The sequence below is a fragment of the Scyliorhinus torazame genome, chromosome 6 (assembly GCF_047496885.1).
Source record: "Scyliorhinus torazame isolate Kashiwa2021f chromosome 6, sScyTor2.1, whole genome shotgun sequence".
NCBI classification, from domain to species: domain Eukaryota; kingdom Metazoa; phylum Chordata; class Chondrichthyes; order Carcharhiniformes; family Scyliorhinidae; genus Scyliorhinus; species Scyliorhinus torazame.
The window spans coordinates 205,543,761-205,567,414 of record NC_092712.1 but is presented as its reverse complement, the minus strand read 5'-3'; the positions used below and the strand labels follow the sequence as shown (position 1 = coordinate 205,567,414).

The 23,654-nt window shown below is 48.8% G+C and overlaps 1 non-coding gene across 1 annotated transcript; it reads right to left on the bottom strand.

The window, feature by feature from the left end:
* Positions 1 to 9,054: 9,054 nt before the first annotated feature.
* Positions 9,055 to 9,249, bottom strand: LOC140425888 (U2 spliceosomal RNA). The gene has a single exon (XR_011948050.1). It is a non-coding gene; the product is annotated as a U2 spliceosomal RNA (small nuclear RNA).
* Between the last annotated feature and the right edge of the window lie 14,405 nt (positions 9,250 to 23,654).

Below are 23,654 nucleotides of genomic sequence, written 5' to 3'. Positions count from 1 at the left end.
CTCTGGGGTCCCCCCCCATCCCCCCTCTCCCCCTCCCCCCTCCCCCCCATCCCCCCTCTCCCCCATCCCCCCTCTCCCCCTCTCCCCCCCCTCACCCCCCTCCCCCCCCCCCACTGTCCCCACCTCTGCCACCCCAGGGATTCGATGGGACTATGTGATGGAAAGGCCAGTTCGCATGCAGGGATCACCCAGGTGGACAGTGGAAATTGCTCCCATGGGCAGGAGGCAGACGATGCGAAGCAGCAGGGCTCATCGCAGAGCGGGTTGTCATCATCCTCCATCCCATGGGCCCGCACCTCGTAGTGCGGCAGGTATGTATCATGGAGGGGGCTTCAGGCCAGGGAAGGGGGGGTGATGCAGTGTCCATGCCCCTGGCCCATGCCCCTCCCAGTCGATCTAAGTCGATCTAATTTACAGTGCAGAAGGAGGCCATTCAGCCCATTGAGTCTGCCCCGGCTCTTGGAAAGAGCACCCTATCCAAGCCCACCCCCCCACCCCCACCCTATCCCCATAACCCCACCCAACACTAAGGGCAACTTTGGACACTACGGGCAATTTATCATTGGCCAATCCACCTAACCTGCACATCTTTGGACTGTGGGAGGAAACCGGAGCACCCGGAGGAAACCCACGCACGCACGGGGAGGATGTGCAGACTCCGCACAGACAGTGACCCAAGCCGGAATCGAACCTGACACCCTGGAGCTGTGAAGCAATTGTGCTAACCACGATGCTACCCTGCTGCCCGTATGTGGTGTGCCATGATCTGGCAGAAAGGTCACACTGTCTCCCTGCTCAGTTGGAGTCTTCGACAGCATGCCCAGTTCTGCAGGTCCGCAAATGACAGGCAGGGCTGGTACACGCGAGGCCTCATGCAGCGCCTCCTTTGCAACTCCTCCTCCTCGACATGTTGGGTAGCTGGCTCTCCATCCTCGGCGGCTACCTCCTGTTCCTCTGTGGCACGCTCCGCTGCTGCAGCTTCCTCCTCTTCAAGCAGGGCCCGCTCGTACAGCTGCAGGGCATCCCCAGGGCTGCGGCGACTAGGAGGAAGGCCAGCATTATTGGTTGAATTACAATATCCATTGTCTGCAGGGGGGAAAGGCCGACATGTTAGCATGGTACATACCCAGTGCCCAAACAGTTCCAATGGGCTGTGCCCCCGCATGTCCCCCCCCCACCTCCTGTTCCCTCATCCACGCACCCCTGGCCCCGTCGGTATTGTGGGGGCCTCTAACAGGTGTACAACAGCTGGTGCTGCCCATGCCAGCGGTACGCTCTGTAGTCCCCATCTGGCGACCACTTGTAGGGGCACATGCCTGGACATTGCCCCAGTCCTGTGAGGGAGTCACCCCGGCCCCACGGCATGTGTCCCTGTTTCCCACCACACCCGGCCCCAGCAGAGCCGCCCCCCTCCCCCTCCCCTGCCCAACCCAGCCAACCCTGCCACTGTCAGGACTGGTAACCCACGGTCGTGGCTCTGCATGTCCTACCTGCTCTCTCTCCCTTATCGGCCACTACGCCTGTTCCTCGATTTTTAAAGGCACAAGTGAACATTGCTGTAGGGAATTCCACCCACTGGAGGCCCCAAAGAATACCGGGTCAGGTCTGCAAATGATGTGCAAGCAGCTTTGTACGTGCGGAGTGGAACATACTGATGCAGCTATCGAGGTACCAGAGAATTGCGATTTGGCATGAAACCGGTGCCCGCCATGATTTTGGTGTCAAACGGATTCTCTGCCCAATCGCGTTTCGTCAGCTGACGGAGAATCCCGCCCATGATTTCCATTGCATACAAAGAAATTGTATTATGCACATTGCCCATCCATCTGGAGTAAGTATAAAAAGAAGCTTTTTGTACAGAAACTTTAAACAGAGCAAGATACGTTTGATGAGCATTTTTCTCTTTTCTTCAATGTCTTTTTTCTCCTCTCAAAAAATATTTCTTTAAAAAAAAATATTTTTATTCTTCTCCTTCTTCACATTTTCTCCCAAATGTACACCCACCAACAATAAACCATACGCAGTAATGAATACAATGTCAATCCCCATATCAACAACAACAATCCCATCCTCCCACCAAACCCCCAAACAACTGCCCGCATATTAACACAAACAAATAACAAAAAGGAATCAGGAATCACCCATAGACACCATTAACACATACAGTCCCCCTCCCCCCAACCCTCCCAACCCCCTCCCCCCACTAATGTTCGATATTATCCAATTCTTGAAAGTGCATAATGAATAACGCCCATGAATTGTCGAACCCTTCCATCCTTCCCCTCAGTTCAAACTTAACCTTCTCAAGAGTCAAGAATTCCAACAAGTCCCCCCATCACGCCAGGGCACAGGGTGCAGAGGTTGATCTCCATCTCAACAGGATCCGTCTTCGGGTGGTCAACGAGGCGAAGGCAATATCTGCCTCCGCACCCGTTTCCAACCCCGGCTGGTCCGACACCCCGAATATGGCCTCCCAAGGGCCCGGGTCCAGTTTCACATGCACCACTTTAGAGATTACCCTAAACACCTTCTTCCAGTAATCCTCCAACTTTGGACAGGGCCAAAACATATGAACGTGGATTGCAGCCAGCCCCCCCCCCCCGCAACATTCACACATCTTCTACCCCTCAAAGAGGCGGCTCATCTTCACTCTTGTGAGGTGTGCTCTATATACCACCTTCAGCTGTACCAGCCCCAACCTCGCGCACGAGGTGGGGGCGTTCACTCTCCGGAGCACCTCATACCAGAACTCCTCCTCCATATCCTCTCCCAACTCTTCCTCCCATTTTGCCTTGATCCCTTCCAGTGGTGCCTTCTCCTCTTCCAAAATCACTCGTAAATCGCCGACACTACCCCGTTCTCCAGTCCCCCTGTCGTCAGCACCTCCTCCAGCAATGTGGAGGCCGGCTCCATTGGGAAGCTCTGTATCTCCTTCCTGGCAAAATCTCGAAACTGCATGTATCTAAACATTTCCTCCTGCTCCAGCCTATACTTCGCTTCCAGCTCCTTCAATCCTGCAAAACGACCCCCAAGAAACAAATCTTTTAGTGTCTTAATCCCCTTCTCCTCCTATTTCCGAAAATTTCCGTCCCACTTCCCTGGCTCAAATCTGTAGTTCCTCCGAGTCGGCATTTCCCTTGACCCTGCCCCCAATCCGAAGTGTTGGCGAAACTGCCTCCAAATTCTCAATGAAGCTATTATTACCGGATTCCCTGAGTATTTCCCCGGGGCCATCGGGAGCGGCGCTGTTGCTCGTGCTTTCAATCCCGACCCCCTGCACATACTCTCCTCCATTCTGACCCAGTAGGGATCAACCCCTCTGATCCAGCTCTGCACCTTCTCCACATTCACCGCCCAGTAATAATTCAACAGGGGTGGGATTCTCCCCTACCCGGCGGGGCGGGGGGTTCCGGCGTAATGGGGTGGCGGGAACCACTCCGGCGTCGGGCCGCCCCAAAGGTGCGGAATTCTCCGCACCTTTTGGGGCCAAGCCCTCACCTTGAGGGGCTAGGCCCGCGCCGTAGTGATTTCCGCTCCGCCGGCTGGCGGGAAAGGCCTTTTGGCGCCATGCCAGCCGACGCCGAAAGATCTTTGCCAGGCAACGCATGCGAGGGAGCGTCAGCGGCCGCTCACGGCATCCCCGCGCATGCGCAGGGGAGGGGGTCTCTTCTGCGTCCGCCATAGTGAAGACCATGGTGAAGGCGGAAGAAAAAGGGTGCCCCCATGGCACAGGCCCGCCCGTGGATCGGTGGGCCCCAATCGCGGGCCAGGCCACAGTGGGGGCATCCCCCGGGGCCAGATCGCCCCACGCGATTCCCGCCGACCGGTGCGGCGTGATTCCTGCCCCCGCCGAATCTCTGGTGGCAGAGAATTCGAGACACGGCGGGGGCGGGATTCACGCCACCCCCCGGCGATTCTCCGACCCGGTGGGGGGGTCGGAGAATCGCGCCCAAGGTTCGGAAGGCCCAAACCCCCCTGCCTGCCGTCCCCTCTGTAGCAGCACCTTTCTAACTCTGGCCATCTTCCCTCCCCATATGAACGAGGTAATCCTTCCTTCAATCTCTCTAAAAAATGCCTTTGGCAGGAAAATCGGCAGGCATTGGAAAATAAACAGAAATCGCGGCAACACGTTCATTTTAACCGCCTGTACCTGACCCGCCAGTGACAGCAGGAGACCATCCCACCTTGCAAGATCAGCTCTAAAAAAAATATTTCTTTGTGTCTTATTTCTGGATTTTCTTGTTTTGTCTTTTGTACTTTTTGGAAATGTTTGGAAAGATTGCATTGAGCCAAAGGTAGATAATGGACTGGATTCTCCGTCCAGATTGCTGGTTCAGCACGCCAGCAGGATGCTGTGTTTCGCCGGCTGGTCAATGGGGTTTCCCATTGTGGGGCAGCCCCATGCCATCGGAAACTCCTGGGCTACCGGCAAAATGGAGCATCCCGACGGTGGAGAATCCAGCTCATCATCTTCAAAATACCTCGGAAATTAATCAACTCATTGAAACGGCGAGGTTCAGCAAAAACAGGGGAAAGGTAAAACAGTCTCTTGAAGAAATACCCCTATCAGGGAACAGCAACCCATTTCATGGACTGGATTCTCCGATTCTGGGGCTATGTCCCCGCGCCGGCGAGGGAAGGGTGCCATTTTATGCTAGAAAAACTGGCACAAAGCAGCCACCGATTCCCCTTTTTGCTGAGGGCTAGCAGGGCAGCAGCGTAGATCACCCGGATCTAGCTGCCGATTCGCCCCGGAGAGTTGCCGGGTCCATGACCACGCATGCGCATGGCGGCGGCCTCCAACGGCCTCGCCGTGCTACATGGTGGCGGCTGCTCGCTGACCTGGCTCATGAAATAGTCCATTCCATCCCCCACAGTGCCTCCAGCCCCAAATAATGTCCCCCCCTGCCCGTGATCGCCCCTCTCCCTACTGTGGCGGCACCGGACTGAGTCCGCAGCCACCGCGCCTGAGTTCCCGACGGGTGAGACCATGAGAGACCCACGCCATCGGGAACTTGGCCTGTCGGGGTTGGAGCATCGGGGGCGGGCCTTGGGCAATGTCCTGAGGCCGTCGGTATGTGGCGCGCCATACTCTGCGAGTACGTCGCTTTGGAGGGGGCGGCGCATTGCAAACTTGGATTCTCTGGCCGGTCGCCGAACGTGATTTTGGCGTTGCCGACTGGAGAATCCAGCCCCCAGAATTATTGCAAAGTTCCATTTTGATTACAATGAATCGTGCACTTGTTGTACAAAGATCTTCAATAACAAGACCCCATAGTTGAAATAGTATACCATGAAGTTAGATATGCCAGGAGGTAGGTAAACTGTAGGTAAATCAGCAGGTAAACCACCATGTTACCAATATCTGGATCGATTTTGCCAGCCACATTCCAGGTTCGACCCTTAGGATCAGAAATGGAAGCCACGGCCAGTTAGGTGGGTATCATCTGGCTGCAAATGATTTTCCAGTAGGCAGCCAATTACGAGTTAGTGGCTCTTGGGTCCGACCACTAAAGGAGTGAGGTGGGCAGAAAGGCTGTGGCAGGTGGTGGCACCATATGTAAAGGGCACTCAATATCAGGGGGATTGCCAAGGCTTCTGCAGAAGTATAGAAGATTAATTTGGACATTGGAGGAAGGAAGATCCCAGGTGGCCCATGGTTTAATGCTGCCAAGGGCAAGGCGGAAGAATGTCTTTGTTGCATCTTTAGAGTAACAGTACAAAAGAAATAGGTTTGCAGAAGCATGCGGGTTTGATGCAAGATTAACAAAGGTTTATTGAATAGGTTTTCACTGTACAAGATTTGGCACTAGACACCCAATAATCCCATGAAGTAGCTGATTATGTCACACATCTTACGTGACTCGGTTCTTAAAGAGACATTGCACACAATAACCCACATTATAACATCCCTCCCCCTTTACTTCTAAGGTCCAACGCAATTAATAACTAGTATATGAACTAAGTAATTTACATCTATATACAAGTGCAGGCATCATATTATTACATTGTAATAACACAGTCAATAAGATAGATGGTTAGGTGGCTGTTTATTTCTTGCAGATTGCCTGTGCACTTCTGGGACTTTGTCATTCCCGACCTCAGATGTATTTTGAAGTTCTCTATGATGTACCATCAATGACTACGTGACGAATGGTGAACGATTGAGGCTTTATTGTGCTAGATGTTAAGTCTCCTGCAGCTGGAACCAGAATGGGGGCAGCGCAGGAGAGCGTACACTTTTATACAGAGCCTGCTGGGTGGAGCCAGCAGGCTGGGATGACTGGAGTACAATGGCAGTACCGTAATACACGCAGTGTATGATCAGTGGTGTTTACCACATTCACTCCCTGTTTAAAAAAGAATCCAGCGGGTGTGAAGCAACGTTACAGGTCGAGTCTGTCGGGGGCTTTGACCCTCCGCTGCGATTGCCTCAGTCCCGGTTGTGGTGTGGGCGCGATGTGGGTACCTACGACTCTGGGAGCATGTTGTCCTCTTCTTCTTCACCCAGTAGTGGATCCGTTGGGGGGACGGGCGCTGCCTGGATGGGGGCTGCGGTGATAGTCGCTGGTGGGGGGTGAACGGCGCAGGGGTGGGGGTGGTAACCGGAGGGGGAGGGGACGGTACCAGGTTGGAGGTGGTGGTGATGGTGGATGGGGAACCAGCGGGTGCCAGGTCCCGGAGGGAGACTGTGTCCTCTCGCCCGTCATGATGTGTCACGTAGGCGTACTATGGGTTCGCATGGAGGAAGAGGACTTTTTCGATGTGAGGGTCTGATTTATGGCTCCTCACATGCTTCCGAAGGAGGACGGGTCCAGGAACTGTCAGCCAGGTTGAGAGCGAGACCCCGGAGGTCGACTTCCTAGGGAACGCAAACACACGTTCGTGAGGGGTCTCATTGGTAGCAGTGCACAGGAGCGACCGGATGGAGTGGAGCGCATCGGCGAGGACCTCCTGCCAATGGGAGGCCGGGAGACTCTTAGACTGAAGGGCCAGCAGGACGGCCTTCCAGACCGTCGCGTTCTCCCTCTCCACCTGCCTGTTTCTCCGGGGGTTGTAGCTGGTCGTCCTGCTTGAGGCGATGCCTTTGCTGAGCAGGAACTGACGCAGCTCATCGCTCATGAAGGTGTTTTGTTACCTGTCTGGTAGGTAACATGTGCTACTCAAACCTTGGTTAGTGATGAGGTATTCTGAATCCCGATGAAGAAGATTCAAACTCTTCCAGTAGTAACAAAAGGTTTATTGAGTAACTACAACAATATTTACATGAGTTCTTTACTTTAACTTTGATACCAATGATAAGGTTAACAAGATCTAACTATGGTAACTATACGTAATTCCACCGACCATCTAAACTAGTCTGCTGTTGCTTTGAATACAATGCACCCAAGAGAGAGAGAGAGACTCAATGTGGCTGCCTTTTAAACCCCTGTTGGTCCGGTCCTCTAGTGATCATGTGGTGCTACTGATTACGCATTAACCACTTGGGTACATGCACATATAGTGATCACCACATCTCCCTTTTCTTCGTGTTACATATTTTCTGTATGTTGTGAAGAAAATTGAACAAACATAATGAATGCAGTTTGCAAATGCATTTCATAAAATCAATGAGTAAGGCAGTCAAATGTTAATACATTTAGCCTCTTAGGGCTTTTTTTGCTTGCGTGAAATAGGTAGACAAATGATGTTATGTACAAGTTGTGATGATCTTGACGATTATACAAAGCCAATTAATAGTTACGAATCTAATCTTAATAAATAAAATTTGTGAGTCCATGAGTTTGTTCGGTCGAGTTGCTCTCTTCTTCTGTTGTTGAAGAGGTGATGTTATTTCTTTGTGACCGTCGCCAGTGTACCTGTGTTTAAGTAACCAAGAAGTCATCAATGAGGTATTTGAATGGTCGAATCACTTTGTTGTTTTTTTTTTTCTATGTTTGTGGTAGCGATTCTGTGTTACATTTTTGTTGTCTGACATGGACTTTTTCCTGTGTTTGTGGTGTTGATTCTGTATATCATCTTTGTTGTCTGACCTGGACTTTTTCTTGTGTTTGTGGTATAGATTCTGCATGTCATCTTTCTTGACAGCTGGTTTGCTTGTTTGTTGTGGAGCAAATGTGAATTTGTGAGATTTGTTGCCATGCCATGGCATGTTTGTACACTTGCCATTGTTTTACAGTGTGCTGTGGCATTGTCCTTCATGTGCAGAGTTGTACCATGTTGTACAGGTCGTTGTTTCATTGTTGTTTCTGTCTTGGTCGTTTTAGTTGTTGTTGTTCTTGTTGTTGTTTTTGTCATGCTTGTTGTTTCTGTTTTTGTTGTTTTCGCTGTTGTTCTTGTTGTTTTTCTAGTCATGCTCGTTGTTTCTGTTTTTGTTATGCTTCTTGTTGTGTTTGTTGTTCTTGGAGTTTTTGTTGTTGTGCTTGTAGTTTTTGATGTTGCTGTCGTTGTTCTTGTTTCTGCAGCGCTTCATATTGTTGTTGTTGCTCTTGTTGCGCTGCATGTTGTTTTTGTTTTTGCTGTTGTGCTCAATGAGTGTTCCGTTTGGATGATGTGAGTCATTGTCACAGTTATTGGTGTCAGTGTCCTTTGTGGTATCTGCTACATTGAGCGTTTCTTCTTGAGAATTGTGAGAATGATCTAATGTTGCAGTGATGTTGGTGACATCAGTCATTTGTGGTGGATTTGATTCCTCTGTTTTGCTTCCTTGGTACTCCTCTTCTAGAGTCATTTCTGGTTCATTTGAATCATCTGTGATCTCTTTGTGCTCCTCTTCTGGAGTTATTTCTGGTTCCTTTGAATCACCTTTGGTTTCTTGGTGCTCCTCTTCTGGAGTCAAAATCTTCAGGATTTCATTTGGTGTGGTCTCTCTGGACTCTGGGTGCTCCTCTTCTGGAATCAAAATCTTCAGGATTTCATTTGGTGTGGTCTCTCTGGACTCTGGGTGCTCCTCTTTTGGAGTCAAAATCTTCACGATTTCATTTGGTGTGGTCTCTCTGGACTCATGAGTAGCCGTCCTCTGATTATTTAAAAAAAAATTTTAAAAACATGTTTTTCCTTTTCTGAGTTACCAAGCCAGGGCTCAGAGTGTGGGTCAGGGGCGAACCCCTAATCCAGCTCCTCACCTGCTCCAAAAAACTAATTCAAATTGAATCGAATTTATGGTCCCCACAAGAGAGACATACCAGATCTGAACCCAAAGGCTCAATCTACAGACACTTGATCTTAGCCAAAAGGCCAAGAAGCGATCCGTCCTCTAATTATTGAGTGCTTCTGTGCAGACGAGCTGAGAGGTGTCAGTCTTGCTGTGATCCTGCACATCCTGTATGGGAATTGTGATTTCTTTGTTACTTGTCTCACATACAGTGGGTAGACATTCAGTGTCTTCTTGTTGGTTAAATGAGCTGGGTAGACTGTCATAGTCTTCTTCTGGTGGCTCAAATAAGCTGATAGATCTTCATGGCCTTGTTCATGCATGGCGTTCGCTATGGAGTGTTTGCTTGCTTCCATTTTTGAGTCTGTCACCGAGCTGTCCATGGAGGCTTGCGTCACTCTCTTTGTGGAGGCTTGCATTGCTCTCTTTGTGGAGGCTTGCGTCCCTCTCTCTGTGGAGTTTTTCATCGCTCGCTCTGTGGAGTCCTTCATCGCTCTCTCTGTGCAGTCTGTCATCGCTCTCTCTGTGGAGTCTGTCATCGCTCTCTTTGTGCAGTGTTCTCGCTGTAGAGTCGATCTATGCTCTTTCAACGGAGTCATTCTGTGCTCTCTGTGTGGCGCCGTCTTCGTCTTGGGTATTGCTGTCATCCAATGTATGGACGATCTGCCATGGTACCATGGTATTGGATTAATCTACCATGAGAAGAGTCGTGTTGAGCTTTTCAACTGTGTTGCTGATGCTGTGATCAGGATCTCTGAATAACTCAGCCATATCTGAGCAGTATTGAGTGTATTGTTCGATAGACAAATCATCGCTTTTTGTTTCGGAGTTGTGATCGTTCTCTTCATTTTCAATGAACAAATCATCTTTTTTGGTTTCAGATTTTTCATTGTGCTCTTCACTTTGGGCGGTGAAGACTGCTTGTTCCAGGGTGTTGTGAAAGTTATTTTCAATTGCTGGTGTAAGTTTGGGTATTGTTCTGTCTTTTGAGGTAAGAAAATTGGGTTTTGCAGCTTTAAATTTCTTTTTATTCATTTTTGTGCATTTCCCTTTTAAGTGTGTGTGATCCTGGTCCTCTGATGTCATGACACTCAATTGCGCATGCACAATTCGAGTTTCCTTTACTGTGCGCTTTTTGCACAACTGCGCATGTACGGCTCCTTTCTTAAGATTGCTGCCACTCAGAACTTCCGTCTTCTTCTGTTTCAACCCTGCCTCTGCCTCGTGGTAAGTTTTGGCGCCTCTTTTACCGATTTTGTTTTCTAAATAATGATTCTGTGTTGTAGAGTCTCAAAGTATTGATTTTGTTTTTGTTCATAAGCAAGGCATTTTTGTATAGCGATTTCTAGAGTTTGATGCTTATTTTGTGATAGTTCTTCCCTCAAATTTTTATCAGATAGTCCAGAAATTAATTGATTCATTATCACAGTGTCTCTGAAAGCAGCATAATCACAGGCTTGTGGTATTAATTTGATATTTGTCATAAAATTAGTGATGGGCCCTCCATTTCTCTGGCATTTATGACAATTGTTAAACCTTTCCAGCATCTCACCAGACGGATTCTTACAGTGTTCGTCAAATGTTTTGAGTATTACTTCTATTTTGGTGTCGTCTTCACTTTCTAAGTAATTAAAGCATTCAGAGATTTCTCTAACTTCATGCCCTCCTATTGAGAGTAGTAGTGCTATTTTAGTTGCATTAGAGATTGTGCTTAAACCATTAGCTGCAATAAATATTTGATATATCTGTTCAAATCTTTTCCAGTTATAACTTAAATTACCGGTTGTTTCCAGCTGCCCTAGAGGTCCAATGAATCCCATAGTTAGTCGTTGAGGATCCATTTGCTGCAAAGTCTTCCACAGTCGAATGTCCAGTCTTCTCTTTTTCTTCTCTTTTTGTCTAAGCTAATCTAACTAGTTCTGTTAAAGCCACTCAACTGGCACCATGTTTTGGTACCTGTGTGGTAGGTAACATGTGCTACTCAAACCTTGGTTAGTGATGAGGTATTCTGAATCCTGATGAAGAAGATTCAAACTCTTCCAGTAGTAACAAAAGGTTTATTGAGTAACTACAACAATATTTACATGAGTTCTTTACTTTAACTTTGATACTAATGATAAGGTTAACAAGATCTAACTATGGTAACTATACGTAATTCCACCGGCCATCTAAACTAGTCTGCTGTTGCTTTGAATACAATGCACCCGAGAGAGAGAGAGAAACTCAATGTGGCTGCCTGTTATACCCCTGTTGGTCCGGCCCTCTAGTGATCATGTGGTGCTACTGATTACACATTAACCCCTTGTGTACATGCACATATAGAGATCACCACAGTAGGAGGATCCCCGATCGCTATGGATGTAGGTAGGGAAACCGAACAAGGTGAAGATACTGCGTAGGGCCTTGGTGACCGTGGCAGACGTCATGTCAGGGCATGGGATGGCAAAAGGGAAACGGGAGTACTCATCAATGATATTGAGAAAGTACACATTACGGTCAGTGGACGGGAGGGTCCCTTGGAAGTCGATGCTGAGGCGCTCAAAGGGGCGGGAGGCCTATACCAGGTGTGCTCTGTCCGGCCGGTAGAAGTGCGGTTTGCACTCCGCGCAGACCTCGCAGTCCCTGGTCACAGCCCTTACCTCCTTGATGGAGTAGGGCAGGTTGCGGGCCTTGATAAAGTGGAAGATCCGGGTGACCCCGGGTGACAGAGGTCATTGTGGAGAGCCCGAAGCCGGTCTACTTGTGCGCTGGCACATGTACCGTGGGATAGGGCATCTGGGGCTCATTGAGCTTCCCAGGGCGATACAAGATCTCATAGTTATGGGTGGAGAGTTCGATCCTCCACCTCAAGATCTTGTCGTTCTTAATCTTGCCCCGCTGTGCATTACTAAACATGAAGGCAACCGACCGTTGGTCAGTGAGGAGAGTGAATCTCCTGCCGGCCAGGTAATGCCTCCAATGTCGCACAGCTTCCACAATGGCTTGGGCCTCCTTTTCGACAGAGGAGTGCCGAATTTCGGAGGCATGGAGGGTGCGGGAGAAGAAAGCCACGGGTCTGCCCGCCTGGTTGAGGGTGGCAGCCAGAGCCACGTCCGATGTGTCGCTCTCCACATGAAAGGGGAGGGACTCGTTGACTGCTAGCATTGTGGCTTTGGCAATGTCCGCTTTGATGTGGTTGAAGGCCCAGCAGGCCTCAGCCGCCAGGGGCAAAATGGTGGGCTTGATGAGTGGGCGGGCCTTGTCTGCATAATTAGGGACCCACTGGGCATAATATGAGAAGAATCCCTGGCATCGTTTCAGAGCCTTGGGACAGTGAGGAAGGGGGAGTTCCACACTCTAGTAGATGTTTCTACCCCGGATGGCATTACAGTCTCTTTTTCTGAGGGGAGATTAGGAGTAGCAGATACTTCTGATGCAACCCCTTCCTCTTTGATGAACGAGAAGTTTCACAGTCAGATGAAACGGGAACAGTTACCTCTTGAGGTAGTTTAGACCATGTAGAATGTTGGACCAGCCTGAGTCAATAGTGTCGCAGGGACCCACTTCTCACTAGTGGTGTAGCTGCGAGCTAACATTATTTCTCCTTGTTGAAATGAGCGCTTTTTGAGTTACTTTCTCATCTCAAGACCTGTAACTGTTGGTTCCGCTCTACTATGTCAGATGTCACCTCCGGCAAGAGAAAGTCAAAGGTAATCCTCAGTTTCCTTTTCATTAAGAGAAAAGCTGGTTGTCATAATATACACCAGTATATTATGGTGCAGACACACACACACACACTGATGGACTGGAATGGGACCAATCAACATACACAACACCACAGCCAATCATCAGGGAGAGCACACGCACTATAAAGACATTGGACATGAGAGTTCCCACTCATTCTAGTAGCAGCCAGCTCGGAGCACAGAACTCACAGCCTGCAACACAGACATTCACCATGTGCTGAGTGCATCACTTGGTTAGGACTAGGCAAGGGTCAACAGTTAAAGCTGGTATTGCATTTACCCACAGTTCAAGTATGTTAATATAGTTAACCTTATAATAAAATAGAATTGCACCACTTCCAGCGTTGGTGACCTGTTTGTGATCCAGAACACCCAACACATCATGGTACAAGGCATGGTTGCATACTAGCACTTCTGAGACCCACCTGCAACTAATCAGCATTCTGGCATCCTGAAGTATGGAGAACATCAACCCGCCGCCGCCGCTCCGCATCGTCGGCAATCTCGGGGTCAATTGGAAGATTGTTAAACAGCGCTTCCAGCTCTTCCTCGAAGCCACGGACAGGGAGAACGCCTCGGACACCAGGAAGATTGCTCTGCTCCTCTCCACGGCTGGGCAACATGCCATCCACAGCTTCAACTCCCTCACACCAGGGTGCACCACGCAGGACAGCACCGCGCAGGCGCGGTGGCGCAACGAGTGTACTGACATCACGATGTGCGGCAACTGTGGTTCCGCCCATTTATAGCGGCAATGTCCTGCAAAATCGCGACAATGCCTACGGTGTGGCAGACTTGGCCACTATGCTGCATGCTGTCGAGCAGCTCAGCCTGCCAATTCATATCGCTTCAGCCAGCCTCGCAGGAACGTTCAGGCAATTCAACCCACGTTCACTGAGCCCGATTCCGACTTCCCGCAGATCAGTGACATCGAGGACCCGAGGGAGCCTTTTCGAGTTGTTGTTATAACAAAGAACAGGCTGTCCCCAAATCAAAACCACTAGCCGCTGTCGGTGCACAGCATTGATCCAGACGACGAGTGGTGTGCGACCCTGATGGTCGACCAGAATTCGTTGCCCACCTCAGTGACTTGACATATGAGTTTTACAATGTTGGACTCTTTGATCTGTTCTGTTATCCTGTTTCATCGTTCCAGTAGTTTGTGTATAATGTTCATTTCGTTGTTGGTGTGACACCCTATTTCTCTGCACCAGGCGCCTTCCCGTGTAAATAGATTAGCCTCATGTACATAGTCATGTAAATAACATGCACACACATAGTCAGGTACATTCACTACACAATATTTATTGTCACGCAGGCACATGTTCTTTATATAAAAGGGGAGATGTCATAATATACACCAGTATATTATGGTGCAGACACACACACTGATGGACATGCAGTGGGACCAATCAGCATACACAACACCGCAGCCAATCACCAGTGAGAGCACACGCACTATCAAGACAGGGGACAGGAGAGTTCCCGCTCATTCTAGTAGCAGCCAGCTCGGAGCACAGAGCTCACAGCCTGCAACACAGACATTCACCATGCGCTGAGTGCATCACCTGGTTAGGTCTAGGCAAGTGTCAACAGTTAAAGCTGGTATTGCATTTACCCACAGTTCAAGTATGTTAATATAGTTATCCATATAAGAAAATAGAGTTGCACCACTTCCAGTGTTGGTGACCTGTTTGTGATCCAGAACACCCAACACATCACTGGTGAACTTTGTGTTGTTGCATGTGTTGTATTTCAGTGTGATGCTAGAAATATGTTTACATGGTGCTGAAGTGAATCTTGGTCATTTGAAGCATTCAGTGAGTGTCTTAAGGACTGGACAAACCTTTTGGCTAAACCATTTGTGGATGTCTGGTAAGGTGATGACTTAACATGTTGAACTTCACACATCTTTAAGTCATCTTCACACTCTTGGGCTGTAAACTGTGGCCCGTTGTCACTCACAATATACTCTGGTTTTCCGAATATCGCAAAGTCTTGTTGAGTTTCTCAATAGCGTGTTCTGCAGTAGTTGACTTCATTATGACCACCTCAGGCCAATTTGAGTGAGCGCCTACAATGATCATGAACATGTGCCCCTTGACTGGACCAGCAAAGTCAACGTGCAGACGTTGCCACGGCCATGGATGCAATGGGGGCAATAGCGGTGCGTTCCCTACCCACGCAAATGACTGGCACAGTTCTGCTTTTTCTTATATTTGGGCATCAATTCCTGGCCACGAAAAGTAACTTTGTGCTGGTTTCTTCATTTGCACAATGCCTGGGTGTCCTTCGTGTAACTACTCCAAAACCTTTCCTTGTAAATTTGATGGAATAATTACTCTTATTCCCCACAACAGACATCCACCTTCTGTTGTTAACTCAAGTCTCTTGCAAATGTACATTTTTAATTCAGGATGTTTTCCTGTTATCCTCCCCTTTAATATCATTTCCAGTACCTTCCTCATCACAGGATCATTTCTGGTTTGACTTTGGATTTAAGCTGCAGTCACTGGACCATTCCCATTCTGTGCACAGTAGAAAATATTATCATGACTGGGTGGTATTTGACCCGCTGGTAAAGGTAAGCGTGATAATGCATCTGCATTAGCATAATTTTCAGATTGACGGTATTTGATTTTATACAAATTGCCGATAGTATTGAAGACCATCGTTGGAGTCTACTTGCAGCCAATGAAGTGATACATTTGTGTCGCTCGAAAATAGCTGTTAAGGGCCTGTGGTTCATCAGCATTGTGAAGTGATGACTATGTCGGCTTTGGTGAAATTTCCATGCACCAAATTATTATTTTTTTATTTATTCTCCTCCTTTTTCACATTTTCTCCCACATTTAACAATAAACAATAATCAGCAAGGTATGTCAGTCCCCATAGTAACAACGATCCCATTTACCCACCAACCCCCAAACCTCAACCCGCATGTTTACATAAACAAATGGCAAAAAGGAATCAGGGATTACCCGTAGTCACCCTTAATCTTACACAGCTCTCTCCCCCCCACCGCAGGTCTCCAGCTCCTCCTGTCCACTGCCTCTTGTAAAACTCCTCCTCCCAACCTCGGTTCCTTCCCCCCAACTTTCCACCCCGGCTAGACCACTCGGACCCGGTTCTGCCAGGCTCCGGTGGCCGCAGCCCCTCCCCTCACCTCACTCCCGTTCACTGGCCGGCTTAAACCGGCCAGCGTGGAGGCCCCTGCCCGGGTCCCTTTCCCACTTTCCCGGCCCTAGGAAAGCCCAAAGATCCCCTTTTAGCACACAAACCCCGCATATCCACCTACACCCCAAAGAACTCTTGTTTCGAGTGAAAGTCCCGTCCCTTCCCTTGTCCAAATATATACCACATTGGCTCCTTTAATCTCTACACCCGCGCGCAGTGATACAAAAAAGACGAAAATACAGCCATGAGGTTACATCGGCAATTATAATTCCTCAATTTGTCAGTTCTGCCACAGTCCTTCTGCTTTCGCAAACTCCTCCGCTGCTTCCGCCGTTCCAAAATAAAAGTCCCTGAGCTTGTAAGTCACCCTCAGCTTCACTGGATATACAATGCCGCACAGCACCTTGCTAATGTACAGTGCCCTCTTCACCCGGTTGAAGGCAGCCCGCCTCCTTGCCAGCTCCACCGTAAAGTCCTGGTATACACGTATACCAACTCCAGCCCACTGCACCACCCGCTTCTGCTTGGCCCAGCTCAGGACCTTCTCCTTCACCCTGTACCTACGGAAGCACAGAGTCACTGCCCTTGGCGGCTCACTCGCCTTTGGTATAGGCCTCCACGACTGATGAGCCCGATCTAGTTCATATCGGGAGGGATCCTCCCCCTCCCCCAATAACTTTGCCAGCATCGCGGCAAAGTACTCAGTCGGCTTCGGTCCTTCAACTCCTTCGGGCAGCCCCACAATCCTCAAATTCTGTCGCCTGGATCTGTTTTCCAGGTCTTCCATTTTTCCTCGCAGATCCTTGTTAGTATCCATTACCTTCCGCATCTCTTTCCCCATCGAGGCAAGTTGATTACCGTGCTGCAATAACGTCTCCTCCACTTCCTTCAGCGCCTCCCCTTGCTCTCGCACCTCCGCCACTGCGCTCGCCACCTCCATCCTGACCGGGGAAACCGCCTCCTCCACCAGCACACTCAAAACCTCCCTCATCTCCTTCCTCACCGTCTCCATGCATTTCGCAATCTGCGCCAACTGCTTTTCAAATTCCGCAGCCATCACCTTAGTTATTTCTTCAGCCATAAGCAGTGTGGCCTTCCCTGGTGCTCCAGCCTCCATTTTTCCTGGTGACCCTGCGGTGACCTTTCCACTCCCCGACGGACATCCAGCTGTTTTTTTCTCGGCCGTTTTCTTGCTCACCCTCGACATTTTTCTTTGTTCCTTTTTTCCTCCTGTGTCTTCACTGTGCCTCCTCCGTGCCTTCTCCCTTCTTCTGCCGCCTCCGCGGACCCTGGGACCGGGCTTAAAGCCCCGGAAATGCCATTGCCGACCGGGAGCCCTCCATTGTGCGGCCGCCTCCCTCCCGCTGTCACCGGAAGTCCATGCACCAAATTATAATACTCAGTGCCACCTCCTCTAACAGAATGTGACACAGCTCCAACATCGAATGGTGAAACATCACAGGCAAGTTGTAATGGTAACTCCAGGTTGAAATGCACCAATACTTCTGACTGATATGCTTTTTCACATTCTGGTATCCACTGCCATGTCTGCTTTGTGCACAACCAGGTACATAACGGTTTCAATTGGGGTGGTGCCTGTTTTCGGATGCTCCACCCCCTCCAAAATAGCGTCATTGGTGAGTACGCGGCACGCCATTGGGATGGCCCTAGGACGTCACCTGAAAGCCTCTCCCCCAATGCTCCGCCCCCGATGGGCTGACTTCCCGACGGCGTGGATCACATGTGGTCTGAGGTTTCGTCAACCTCACGTGGCGGCTGCGGACTGTGTCCAGTGGTGCCACAATCAGGAGGGAGCCATTCCACTGGCCAGGGGGACTTCGGCGGGGGCTGGGGGGACTGGTGGGGAGTGGTCTGGGGGTGGCGAGGGTGGTTACAGGGTGGCACTATCTGACAGGCTCGGTCCGCACGTGTCCGCCGCCATGTTGTACGGCAGGACCGCTGCAGGTCGCCGCCATGCGCATGCGTGGCCATGGACCTGGCAATTCTCCGGCCGTATCTGCAGGGAATGCCGTGGTGTTTAAGTAGCGTGGCTGCTAGCCCCCACCAGGCGGAGCATAGAAGCGGGGGCGCCACCGACCTTTCCGTCGTAAGATTACACACATGCTCCGGACAAAGCCTCAGAATCGGAGAATCCAGCCCCACATCTCGTAAACAGAGAATCTTGCCCAATGTCTCTAATTATCTACTCCCAGAAATCATAACAAAATCCCATTAGGCTTCTCCTTTTAAACATAAGCATGGTTTGAGATAACTATGGTCTCACTTTTATGTCATCTTAATTGCACCAACTGCAGTCACAGCTTCTGCCTGTCTTTTAAACTAGGATTAAAAAAAATATTACTGCAGAGGATATTTACACACCCTAACCCGGGCTTTTAACCCCATTACTGCACCAGATACATATCATACAATATATGTATGAAATTCCTACATTCATCACACCCGGCCAACAACCTCCTCCATATAATCATTGTTATTGGAGGCATCAAGATCCATGAGATCCTCATTGTTCAATACCTCCCTCCTCTGCAGTTCCAGATTGTGAAGTACACACAGCAGACCACCATGTTATTCAGAACCCTCACTGGAGCATATTTAAGGGCTTCAGTCGATGATCATGGCACCTGAACTCATCTTCAGAAGCTCTGTGGTCTGCTCAATTATTGTGCAGGTTGCCCTCTAGCAGATGTTGTATCTTTCAATTCATCTGTGTGCGTGTTCCTCGCAGGCATTAGTAGCTATATCCTCACTGGATTGCGTTTGTCTTCAAGTACCCATCCTTGAAGACTCATGCAGAGGCCCACAAAAGCTGTGCTTCATGACTGTTTCCCAGGAACCACGTCCACATCTAAAGGATCCATTTGCGGTGGTCACTGGTCAGTTGGACATTGACAGAATGGAAGGCTTCCTGTTGATAAAGGGCGCTGACTGGTCTGTGGGAACCTGAATGGCTACACGAGTGATGCCCATCACACTCTGGACCTGGGGCAATCCAGTAATGGCCCCAAATTCAACTTAAATGTCTGAATTGGTGCAAAAACATGCATAATTGCTGGCCTTCTTGAACTGGGCATCAGTCACTAACTTGATCCATCAATGAACTACAGACTGCAAGATCCAACACATACCCCAGTGGATCCCTGGGAAAATCTGGAGGAGTAAAGATTCAACACCAGGATGACCTTTGCCTCCACTGGCGCTGGATGGTCACCACCTCCCATGGGCTCTGACAAGAACACAAGACTTAAGAGCAGGAGTCAGCCATTTAACTCCTCAAGCCTGCTCTGTTCTTCAATAAGATTGTGGGTGATCTGATTGTGACCAACTCCTACTACCTTTGAAAAAATGATTTCAAGGTATGTGGCAATCATTGGCTCGGCCAGCATTTTTATTCCCCATCCTTAATTGCTTTTGAGAAGTGGATGGGGTGCTCCCTTCTTGAGCCCTGCAGTCCACGTGCTGTAGGTACACACAGTGCTGTTTGGGAGGGAGTTCCAGGATTTTGACCCAGTGATAGTGAAGGAACAATGATTGAGAATATCTGGTTACAATATGAAGACATCGGGCTACCATCTCAATGTCTTCTGTCCCCGATATTCCACCCCCTCATCCTCAAAGGGCTCAGAAAATGATTCCCTATGCCTTTGCGTACATACCTTGGGTGGGTGATTAATTTGGAGTTAGTTACACTAAATCTACTGAAAGGGCAGTTACAAAATGAATATGGCATTGTTAGTGGTAATCAAAGTCATCACTGCCATTAGTTTTTCTACCTCTATCTTTTTCCAGAACATAGGGATCATCTCAGTGTGATTAACTTACTGAACTCAAATGTATTATACAAATGACTGAGATATTTTGGTTACCAACACCAACACAAAAGCATCAGGAAACAATACCAAATGAAATAGGGGAGGAATAGGCCTTAGAGCCCCATGAATTTACTTCCCCCTTTATTAAGATCATTATTGATCCTCATCCTCAATTCTACTTTCTTGTCCAATCCTTACATCACTTGTTTCCCTTAGATTCCAGCCTTGATTATACTCAACAGCTGAGCCACAGCCCTCTGGAGTAGAGAAGATTCATGATCCTCTGTATGAAGAAATTTTCCTCATCTCAGTCAATGCACACCACCTCCTCCTGAGACTATACCAGCTAGTTCTAGACTCACCAGCCAGAGGGAACAATTCTCAGCAACAAGAACCTAAAAAGGAAGGGAGTAGCAAAAATAAACATAGGTCCTTTGGAGGCTGAGACAGGAGAGATTATCATGCAGAATGAACATAAATGTTGTGCTTGTCTTCACCATTCTCCCCCTCTTTCAGGTACCATGCTCTAAGAGGGTATTGACAACCATGACCATCCATTTGACGGGTCCATGATTATGCTTTGCAAAGTGCTGCAGTGGTTTGCCGAAACCTTCTGCAATATGGATGACCAGAAAACTCTCCCACTCTTTAACATCTGCCATCTGGCATATTGGGAGGACTCACAGGTTGATAATCAACCTGTTTGGCTACATTAGGAACATACCTTCCATGCCTATCAAGTCCTGAAGTTGGACTTAACCCTGAAGCTTCTGCAGCTACTGTTGTACCACAAGACCTCCACATCTTCATGGTACAAGATGCAAAACATATAGTAGAAGACGTAGGGAGCCAATAGTCTAATGAGAGTGAAGAACTTTAAGTGATTAATATTAGTAAAATAAATATACTGAAGAAGGTAATGGGACTGAAGGCTGACAAATTCCCTGGACCTGATGGGTTCTAAAAGAGGTGGCTGCAGAGTTTGCAAATGCACTGGTTGTGATCTTCCAAAATTTCCTAAATTTTGCAAGGATCCCAGTGGATTAGTACGCACCAGATGTAACATCACTGTTTCAGTAAGAGGGGAGAGTAAACTGTAGGCTGGTTGTACTGACATCAATCATCAGAAAAATACTGGAATCCATTATTAAAAAAGTGGTAATAGGACACTTCTAAAATCATAATATGATTAGGCAGAGTCAACATGGCTTTATGAAAGGGGAATCACATTTGACAAATCATGCTTGACAAATCTATTCACATTTTATGCAGATGTAAATAGCAGGTGACATAAAGGGGGATGGATGGATGCAGTATATATGGATTTTCAAAATGCATTAGATAATGTGCCACTTAAAAGGTGTTGCACAGGGTAAGGGCTCATGAATTTGGATGCAATTATTGATAATTGGTTCATGGCCAAAAAGCAGAGAGGAGGAATAAGTGAGTAATTTTCAGTTTTAATTAGTGGGACACTGCAAGAATCAACACTAGAGCATCAGCTAAATACAATCTATATTAATGAGTTAGGTAAAGGAACTCAGGGTCCAAGTTGCTGACAATTCAAAGTTGGAAACTCATAGATGGCTGTTTAGCACAGGGCTAAATCACTGGCTTTGAAAGCAGACCAAGGCAGGCCAGCAGCACGGTTTGATTCCCGTAACAGCCTCCCCGAACAGGTGCCGGAATGTGGCGACTAGGGGCTTTTCACAGTAACTTAATTTGAAGCCTACTTGTGACAATAAGTGATTTTCATTTCATTTCATGTGAGTTTGGATCAGAACCAGGAGGGAAATCAGGAAGTTTCATATTACGCCGACAAGTAACCCTGTTGCCACCTCTGGATGCTCTTGCCAGAAATGGATGAACAACTGAAGTGATTGTCCATCAGGCAGCGGTGAGTAACTCAATGATTATCAAATAAGGGCTGATTGAGGGGAATGGGGAGGACTCTGCTGGGACCTTCCTGGTGTTGGACGGGTCCAAATATTCTGCATCCAAATTGTGCCAAATTGCATAAATTTTCTCATTCCAATTAATGTACAATTTTAAAACCCATGGGCCTGGATTTTACACTTGCTGGGCGCGAGGAACAGGGTGGGCCCAGAAGCAGACACAAAATGTGCACCCAGCCGCAATCCCGGAATACAATTTCCAGCTGGCCGGCCAATGAAAGGACAGCCATTGTGACTCACCTGCTGAGAAAGGCTCAGCGCTGCGGAGAAGGGCGAGAAAAGGGCAAGCACCAAGAAGAGGATGTGAATTGGTGCCTCTATTGGGCTCCCTCAAGACAGACAGCTGCTGCAGAGCTGTCTCAGGGAACTGCAGACCTCTAAAAACCAAATGTGCAACAAACTGTGTGTATGCAACAGGGTCAAATACCTGACAACAGTATTCAGTCCCCAGACTTTTTAAAAATTAAATTGCACCCAGACATTTATCCTGCCCTGGATTGAGATTGGAGAAAAACGTAAAGGCTGCCTGACCAATTGACCCGCTTGCTGACTGGAAATGTGGACAGGCCACCCAAAATCACTTTAATTGACTTCTTAATGGGCTCAATTGCCCACTTAATTGTTGGCGGACACGCTTCAGACTCCCAAGCAGGCCCACTGAGCAAAATTTCTCGTGGGTGCTTGATGATGTCAACATGCCACTCAAAGTGTTCTCATGCGATTTCATGCTTGTCAAGTCAACTCAAACCATGTAAAATTCTGGCCATGCCACATGGAAAGTTTAAATGCATGGAGGTAATCGAGCCTTATTGTTTATTACTGCAAAGGCCAGGACATCGGCCTCTTTCGCCCCCTGAACTCCCGTATCTTCCAACACTCCAAAGATCGCTACCTCCAGACTCAGCACCACCCGTGTTTTTAGCACCGTGGACATTGCCTTAGCAAAACCCTGCCAAAACCCGCTAACCTTCGGGCAAGCCCAAAGAATGTGGGCATGATTGCCTGGGCTTCCCGCACACCTCGCACACCTATCCTCAACCCCGAAGAACTTACTCATCCTAGCTGTTGTCATGTGTGCCTGGTGGACTACCTTAAATTGTATCAGGCTAAGCCTGGCGCACGATGAGGAGGTATTAACCCTGCTTCGGGCATCCGCCCATCGACCTGCCTCTATCTCTCCTCCTAGCTCGTCCTCTCACTTGCCCTTAAGCTCCTCCACCGGAGTTTCCTCCGCCTCCGAAAGCTCCTGGTAAATATCCAATACCTTCCTCTCTCCCACCCAGGTACTGGAGACTACTCTGTCCTGCATCCCCCGTGGCGGCAGCAGCGGAAAGGCCGGTACCTGTTTTCTCAGGAAGTCGCACACCTGCAAATACTTAAAACCATTCCCTGCTGGCAATTTAAATGTATTCTCCAAGGCTTTCAAGCTGGGGAAGCTCCCATCTATAAATAGATCCCCCATCCTTCTAATTCCTGCCCTCTGTCAACTCCGGAACCCGCCATCAAACCTACCCGGTAAAAACCTGTGGTTGTTATAAATCGGGGTCCAAATCGTGCTCCCTCCACTCTCTTATGTCTCCTCCACTGACCCCAGATCCTCAGAGCCGCCACTACCACGGACTTGTGGAGTATCGGGCCGGTGAGAACAACAGAGGTGCCGTTACCAATGCTCCCAGACTGGTGTCTTTACATGACGCTGCCTCCATCCGCTCCTATGCCGACCCCTCCCGCACTACCCACTTCCTGATCATGGCTATATTAGCCGCCCAGGCAGCCCCAACCCACCCTCCCCCCGACTGTGCTCCAGCAA